The sequence below is a fragment of the Manis pentadactyla genome, chromosome 16 (assembly GCF_030020395.1).
Source record: "Manis pentadactyla isolate mManPen7 chromosome 16, mManPen7.hap1, whole genome shotgun sequence".
Taxonomy (NCBI): domain Eukaryota; kingdom Metazoa; phylum Chordata; class Mammalia; order Pholidota; family Manidae; genus Manis; species Manis pentadactyla.
The window spans coordinates 66111039-66117717 of NC_080034.1; positions in this window are offsets into that span (position 1 = coordinate 66111039).

Sequence of the window (6679 nt, forward strand, 5' to 3'; positions counted from 1 at the left end):
CTTTTGCTGCATCCCACAGAACTTGGGGCATTGTGTTATTGTCATTTGTTTCCATATATTCCTTCATCTGTATTTTAATCTGGTTGTTGATCCATTGATTATTTAGGAGCACGTTGCTAAGCCTCCATGTGTTTGTGGGCCTTTTTTGCTTTCTTTGTACAGTTTAGTTCTAGTTTTATTCCTTTGTGGTCTGAAAAGTTGGTTGGTAGAATTTCAATTTTTTTGAATTTACTGAGGCTCTTCTTGTGGCCTAGTATTTCGTCTATTCTGGAGAATGTTCCATGTGCACTTGAGAAGAATGTGTATCGTGTTGCTTTTGGATATAGAGTTCTATAGATGTCTATTTGGTCCATCTGTTCTAGTGTGTTGTTCAGCGCCTCTGTATGCTTAGTTATTTTCTGTCTGGGAGATCTATCCTTTGGAGTGTGTGGTGTATTTAAGTCTCCCAAAAGGAATGCTTTGCATTCTATATGCTCCTTTTAGTTCTGTTGGTATTTGTTTCACATATGGTGGTGCTCCTGTGTTGGGTGCATAAATATTTTTAATGGTTATATCCTCTTGTTGCAGTGACCACTTTATCATTACGTAATGCTCTTCTTTATCTATTGTGACTTTCTTTATTTTTAAGTCTATTTTGTCTGCTTGTAGTACTGCAACTCCTGCTTTTTTCTCCCTGTTGTTTGCGTGGAATATCATTTTCCATCCCTTGACTTTTAGTCTCTGTATGTGTTTCGGTTTGAGGTGGGTCTCTTGTAAGCAGCAAATAGATGGGTCTTGCTTTTTTATCCATTGTATTACTCTGTGTCTTTTGATTGTTGCATTCAGTTTATTTACATTTACGGTGATTATTGAAAGATATGTACTTATTGCCATTGTAGGCTTTAGATTTGTAGTTACCAAAGGTTCAAGGTTTGCTTCTTTAGTATCTTACTGCCTAACTTCACTTGCTTATTGAGCAGTTACAGACACTGTGTGGTAATTCTTTATTTCTCTCCTTTCTTATTCCTGCTCCTCCATTCTTTATATTTTGCGTGTTTTATTCTGTGCTCTTTGTGTTTCCTTTAACTGCTTTTGTGTGTAGTTTATATTATTTTTTGCCTTTAGTTAGTATTTGGTTGGTCTGCTTTCTCTGCTGTGATTTTATTTTCTCTGGTGACATCTGTTTAGCCTTAGGCATGCTCCTATCTAGAGCTGCCCCTGTACATTACCCTGTAAAGGTGGTTTGTGGGAGGTAAATTCCCTCAACTTTTGCTTGTCTGGGAATTGTTTACTCCCTCCTTCATATTTAAATAATAATCGTGCTGGATAGAGTATTCTTGGTTCAAGGCCCTTGTGTTTGGTTGCATTAAATATATCATGCCATTCTGTTCTGGCCTGTAAGGTTTCTGCTGAGAAGTCTGATGATATCCTGATGGGTTTTCCTTTGTAGGTGACCTTTTTCCTCTCTCTAGCTCTCTTTAAGACTCTGTCCTAGTCCTTGATGTTTGCCATTTTAATTATTATGTGTCTTGGTGTTGTCCTCTTTGGAATTCTGTGTGCTTCCGTGGTCTGAGCAACTATTTCCTCCCCCATTTTGGAGAAGTTTTCAGCAATTGTTTCTTGTAGGACACTTTCTGTCCCTTTTTCTCTCTCTTCCTCTTCTGGTACCCCTATAATCTGAAGATTGTTCCGTTTGGCCACGCCACACAGTTCTCTTAATATTCTTTCATTCTTGGACATCCTTTTATCTCTCTCTGCGTCAGCTTCTCTGCGTTCCTGTTCTCTGGTTTCTATTCCATCAAAGGCCTCTTGCACCTCATCCAGTCTGCTCGTAAGTCCTTCCAGAGATTGTTTTATTTCTGTAATCTCCCTCCAGACTTCATCCCTTAGCACTTGCATATTTCTCCGAAGATCCGTCAGCATTGTTATGACCTTTATTTTGAATTATTTTTCAGGTAGATTGGTTAGGTCTATCTCCCCAGGTTCCTTCTGAGGGGTGGATGTCTGGGTTAGTCTGGTCTGTATCAAATTCTTCTGTCTTTTCATGGCGATGGAAATAATTGTGGGGAGCTGGCGTGTACGTCGGCTGGGTGAAGGTCCCTTCTTGCTGGTTTGTGGCCTTCCTCTCCTGGGTAAACGGCAACCCCTAGCGGCTTGTGCTGTTCAGCTGTGCGCAGACAGGATTTCTTATTCTTGCCCGGCGGTTGTGGAGGAAGCTCTGCTCTGCTGCCGTGGGAGTGGCCGGCCTCAGGCTACTGTTCTGCTATGGCGGAGCCACGTCGGAGTTCAAATGGGAGGGAGGCTGTTTGTCACCGTGAGGGGCCTCCGAGTAGCGCTGCCACCGAGGGGGTTGGGGCGCCCGGAGTTCCCCAGAATTCCCAGTTACTGGGCTGATTGTGCCGGGGCGGTTCCGTCCACCTGTGAGGCTACTGTCCCTTGAATACTTTCAAAAAGCACTCACTTTTCTTTGTCCCAGCGGCTCTGGCTGTGGGGACAGCTCTCAGGTTTTACTTTCCCGTTTCTCTAGTATCCAGCTCACCACACGCTGTGTGTCTGTGCTCCTGGTGCGGATGTCTGGGGCTGGGTATTTAGCAGTCCTGGGCTCCCTCTCCCTCCCCGCTCTGACTCCTCTCCTCCCGCCTGGAGTTGAAGTGTGGGGCACTCGTGTTCTGCCGGGCTGTGGCTTCCATCTTTCCCCCTACGGAGGTGCTGGGTTCTCGCAGTTGTGGATGTAGCATGGTCGTTGTCTTGTATCTTCTGGTCTCTCTTTTAGGGATAGTCGTATTTGTTGTATTTTCGAAAATATACGTGGTTTTTGGAGGAGGTTTCCCCGCTCTACTCACACCGCCATCTTGGCTCCTTCCACTGTAATAATTTATAAATAATGCTTATCTGCTATTGCTAATGAAAGCACTACCAAGTATATATTCGTATATCCATATAAATCACTCAGACTAATAGGAAGCTCTACACTGGGTGAGTAAAGGCCAAGATTCTATACCTATTTCTGTGCTTAAGAGAATAATGAATGCCTTTTGTTGACTTGATTAAAGATTAAATTCAGAGTATACTTAGGTCTGAAGTTCTAATCTAAATAAATATTTCAAATGTGTATCCAGTTCAACCTTCTCTAACACTTGTAAATAAAACAAAAGATACACTTGTATGTTTATTTTTGTCAAGCTATAATATTCAAAACCTAGGATCACAATCAGCAAAATCATACAATGTGATCAGTCTTCTAAAATCACAACAGAAATTCCAGAAATCTCATTATCCTGCAGGGGATCAATCACATCAATTGAAAAAAAGAAATAAAAATGTATTAAAGTATAGCTTCAAAAGGTACAACTAGCATTGGAAATAGGGGTTAGTATTGTAATAAACAGTAGTATAAAATGTGTTGGCTCTGAAAGTCCTAGGAAAGCTGCAATTTGCAAGTATGGGTATTTAGGTGTATTCTTTTAAAAGTATCCTCATCAGTGTCAATTTGGGACTTTCAAAGGGATATATGAATTTAAAATTGTTAACGATGTGCTTATAGCATATGGAATGGTTTTTTAAAATGAAAATGTCACATTATCAAAATTTAGATTGCTGAATTCAATCAATAGCTAGTACATGACATTTAGAGAATTTGAGCACCACTTATAATTTATTACAAATTATTTCTGTATTTGGCCTGCTGCATTTATTGAAAGAAATGTCATTTATCATGTTACGGCAATTGTTAATACTTCACGCAATCGTGATGTACTGTGCACTTTTTAAAACTTTTTAAATATAATTGTGACAGTGAGAAAAAGAGCAAGTGCCTCCCCTATTTTATGCAAGAGTAGTTCTATTTGTTCAAGTTCATGCAATGAGTGACAGTAACTCAGGACTATCCTTAGGTGTCCTGATTTCCTGATAGACTGTTTTATCCTACTTGTCTGTCCAATATTTATTTCCTAATGAGTATTACTTGTACTTGCAAATATTTATAAAGACTTGAGTTTAACCAGCTTGGTTTATGTTGTTTCTATATACTTATTTAGCATTTGTATTTTAAAATTGTTTTGAGACATTTTATAAAGTCATAGCAATTTAAGACAGGTGGCATGTATATAATGTTAAAGTAAATAATTAAAATTTATATCGAGCATGGGCAACCTTTGGTAAATCTGTACTTACATCTTTCATTATTTGATTCCACTTAAATACCTTCCACCTAGATAGTTAATTATCTAAAATTGTCATAATTTTTCCTATAGGAAAGAATTAAGAGAATACAACGAATCAGAATGGAAAAGGAACTTCGAGCCCAGCAAATTCTAGAGGTAGAATTCTTAAATTTGATATGTTTAAAGTAATATAGCCATGTAATTTAAAGTCTGAAAAATGAAAATTTTATTAGTCTTTTCTCTTCTCTCACTCATACAAATTAACATGTCCATCACAAATTATCTGTATACATATTGCTTAGAATAAGGACCTCTCTGAACCATACTTAGCAAGTTTATCTAATCCTAATAGTGAAAATCCACGAAATAAGAAAAAAAAAAGGGGAAACCTCTCAATAGCCAATATAGTCATAATGATCATATGCTAAAACTCATGCTCTTTACTTTTCAAAACTTCATTAAGTCTTATATTTAGATACCTGGTTTTCATTTAGAAATGAAACATGACAAAAGTAGGAGTGTTCAATGTGCCAACAGTTTAACCATCTTTGTTTTCTGAGTTGGGACAGAACTTGGCTGACAGAATAAGGCTCAAGGACATCCTGGCAACAGCAAAAGGAATAGCTAAGACAGCAAGGGAAAATAGGATAAACAGAAACTCCAAACCCTAGCAACAGTCTGTAATCTTGTAGTTAAAAAGGAAGCAATTTTCAACACCTTTATGGCCAAAAGGCATTTCTGTTATCAAACTGTGTAGTAGAGTAACTTATGTCAAGAGTAACTGCCCAAGTCCTCAAGAAAAAGTCAAATTATGTTAAGTGTACTGTGTCTAAGCTGTACATGTATATGTCTCAAAATTATTCAAAGTACTTTTGTCCAAAATAAGCTTTTTAATGTTGAAAATTATTATATCCCAAACCCTTAGCTGTTCGGGAAACTGTTGCCGTAAAAATCGGCTTATTCCCTGATCAAGGCGGTTAGCTGAGGTTTTCACAGTTACAGGTTTTTTCCTTGCAGAAACATGTACACATATTCCCTTACCCATTTCAAATGAATTTTAAAACACTCCAAATTGAAAATATTAAAGTACTTTGGCAATTACTACTAGATAATTATGAAGCTACTAGTTAATGACTTGAAGAGTATAAAGCTCAAATTTGATAGCATGAGCTTGATATTCAGGATGTGCTTCATTAAAGGTTATGTTTCTATTATATTAGGGAAAAATACCTTGAATTTAACCACAGTCGATTAAATCGACTTTAACGTTTCATTTAAGTTATTTAAGTAATGTATTTATCTCAGATTTTAAGTATTATAAAAGAAACTTCAAATAAAGTAGACACGTGCATTTTTAAATGTTCCTGATTTGTCCTTTAACCTTTATTGTTAAAATCTATCCCGTTTTTCAAAACTTTCTACACTGATGATGTTTTACTTTAAAAAATCAGAGAACAAGCAACAAATGACATAACATCACTTTTCTGTGATTAAGTTTTAAGGTAAAATAACACTCAAATTATTTCAGTATTTTTACAGAGTTTGAAGAAGAAAGCCTGACATACTGTTACGATTTAAGAATTTTTTTGTATATCTTAAGTGTATTCTATACCTTAGAAATGAAATTAGTACGTTAAATGTAACAAACTGAGGGGAAATCTGTAATTGTCTACATACATGTTACATACTGTTTTGAACCTTGCGAGGCATGGAGCCCCATTTTCAAGTGTAAGGTCATATTCAGTTTGTGGTGGTGCTGTTGCATGACTTTGAGACCTATTTTATATGCACAGGCTAAGAGGATAAAGAAGGAAGAAGCTGCAAAAGCTAAATTTTTGGAGGCTGAGAAACGAAAACAGGTAAATGTTGAGGACAGTCAGAGTTCTTACTTTTTTCTATTTATTTTGTTATCATTCATCCACAATGACATGAAGAACATTATGTTTACTAGGCTCCCTCCTTCACCAAGTCCCCCCCACAAAACCCTTTCCAGTCACTGTCTATCAGCATAGTAAGATGTTGTAGAATCACCACTTGTCTTCCCTGCACTGCACAGCCCTCCCCGGGCCCCCACCCCACATTATACATGCTAATCGTAAGGCCCTCTTTATTTTTCCCCTGCCCTTATCCCTCCCTTTTCATCCATCCTTCCCAGTTACTTTCCCTTTGGTAACTGTGAGTCCATTCTTGGGTTCTGTGATTGTGCTGCTGTTTTGTTCCTTCAGTTTTTCTTTGTTCTTATACTCCACATATGAGTGAAGTCATTTGTTACTTGTCTTTCTCCGCCTGGCTTATTTCACTGAGCATAATACCCTCTAGATCCATCCATATTGTTGCAAATGGTAGGATTTGTTTTGTTCTTATGGCTGAAGAATACTCCACTGTGTATATGTACCACCTCTTCTTTATCCATTCATCTACTGATGGACGTTTAGGTTGCTTTCATTTCTTGGCTATTGTAAATAGTGCTGTGATGAAGATAGGGGTGGATGTGTCTTTTTCAAACTGGGCTGCTGCATTCTTAGGGTAAATTCCTA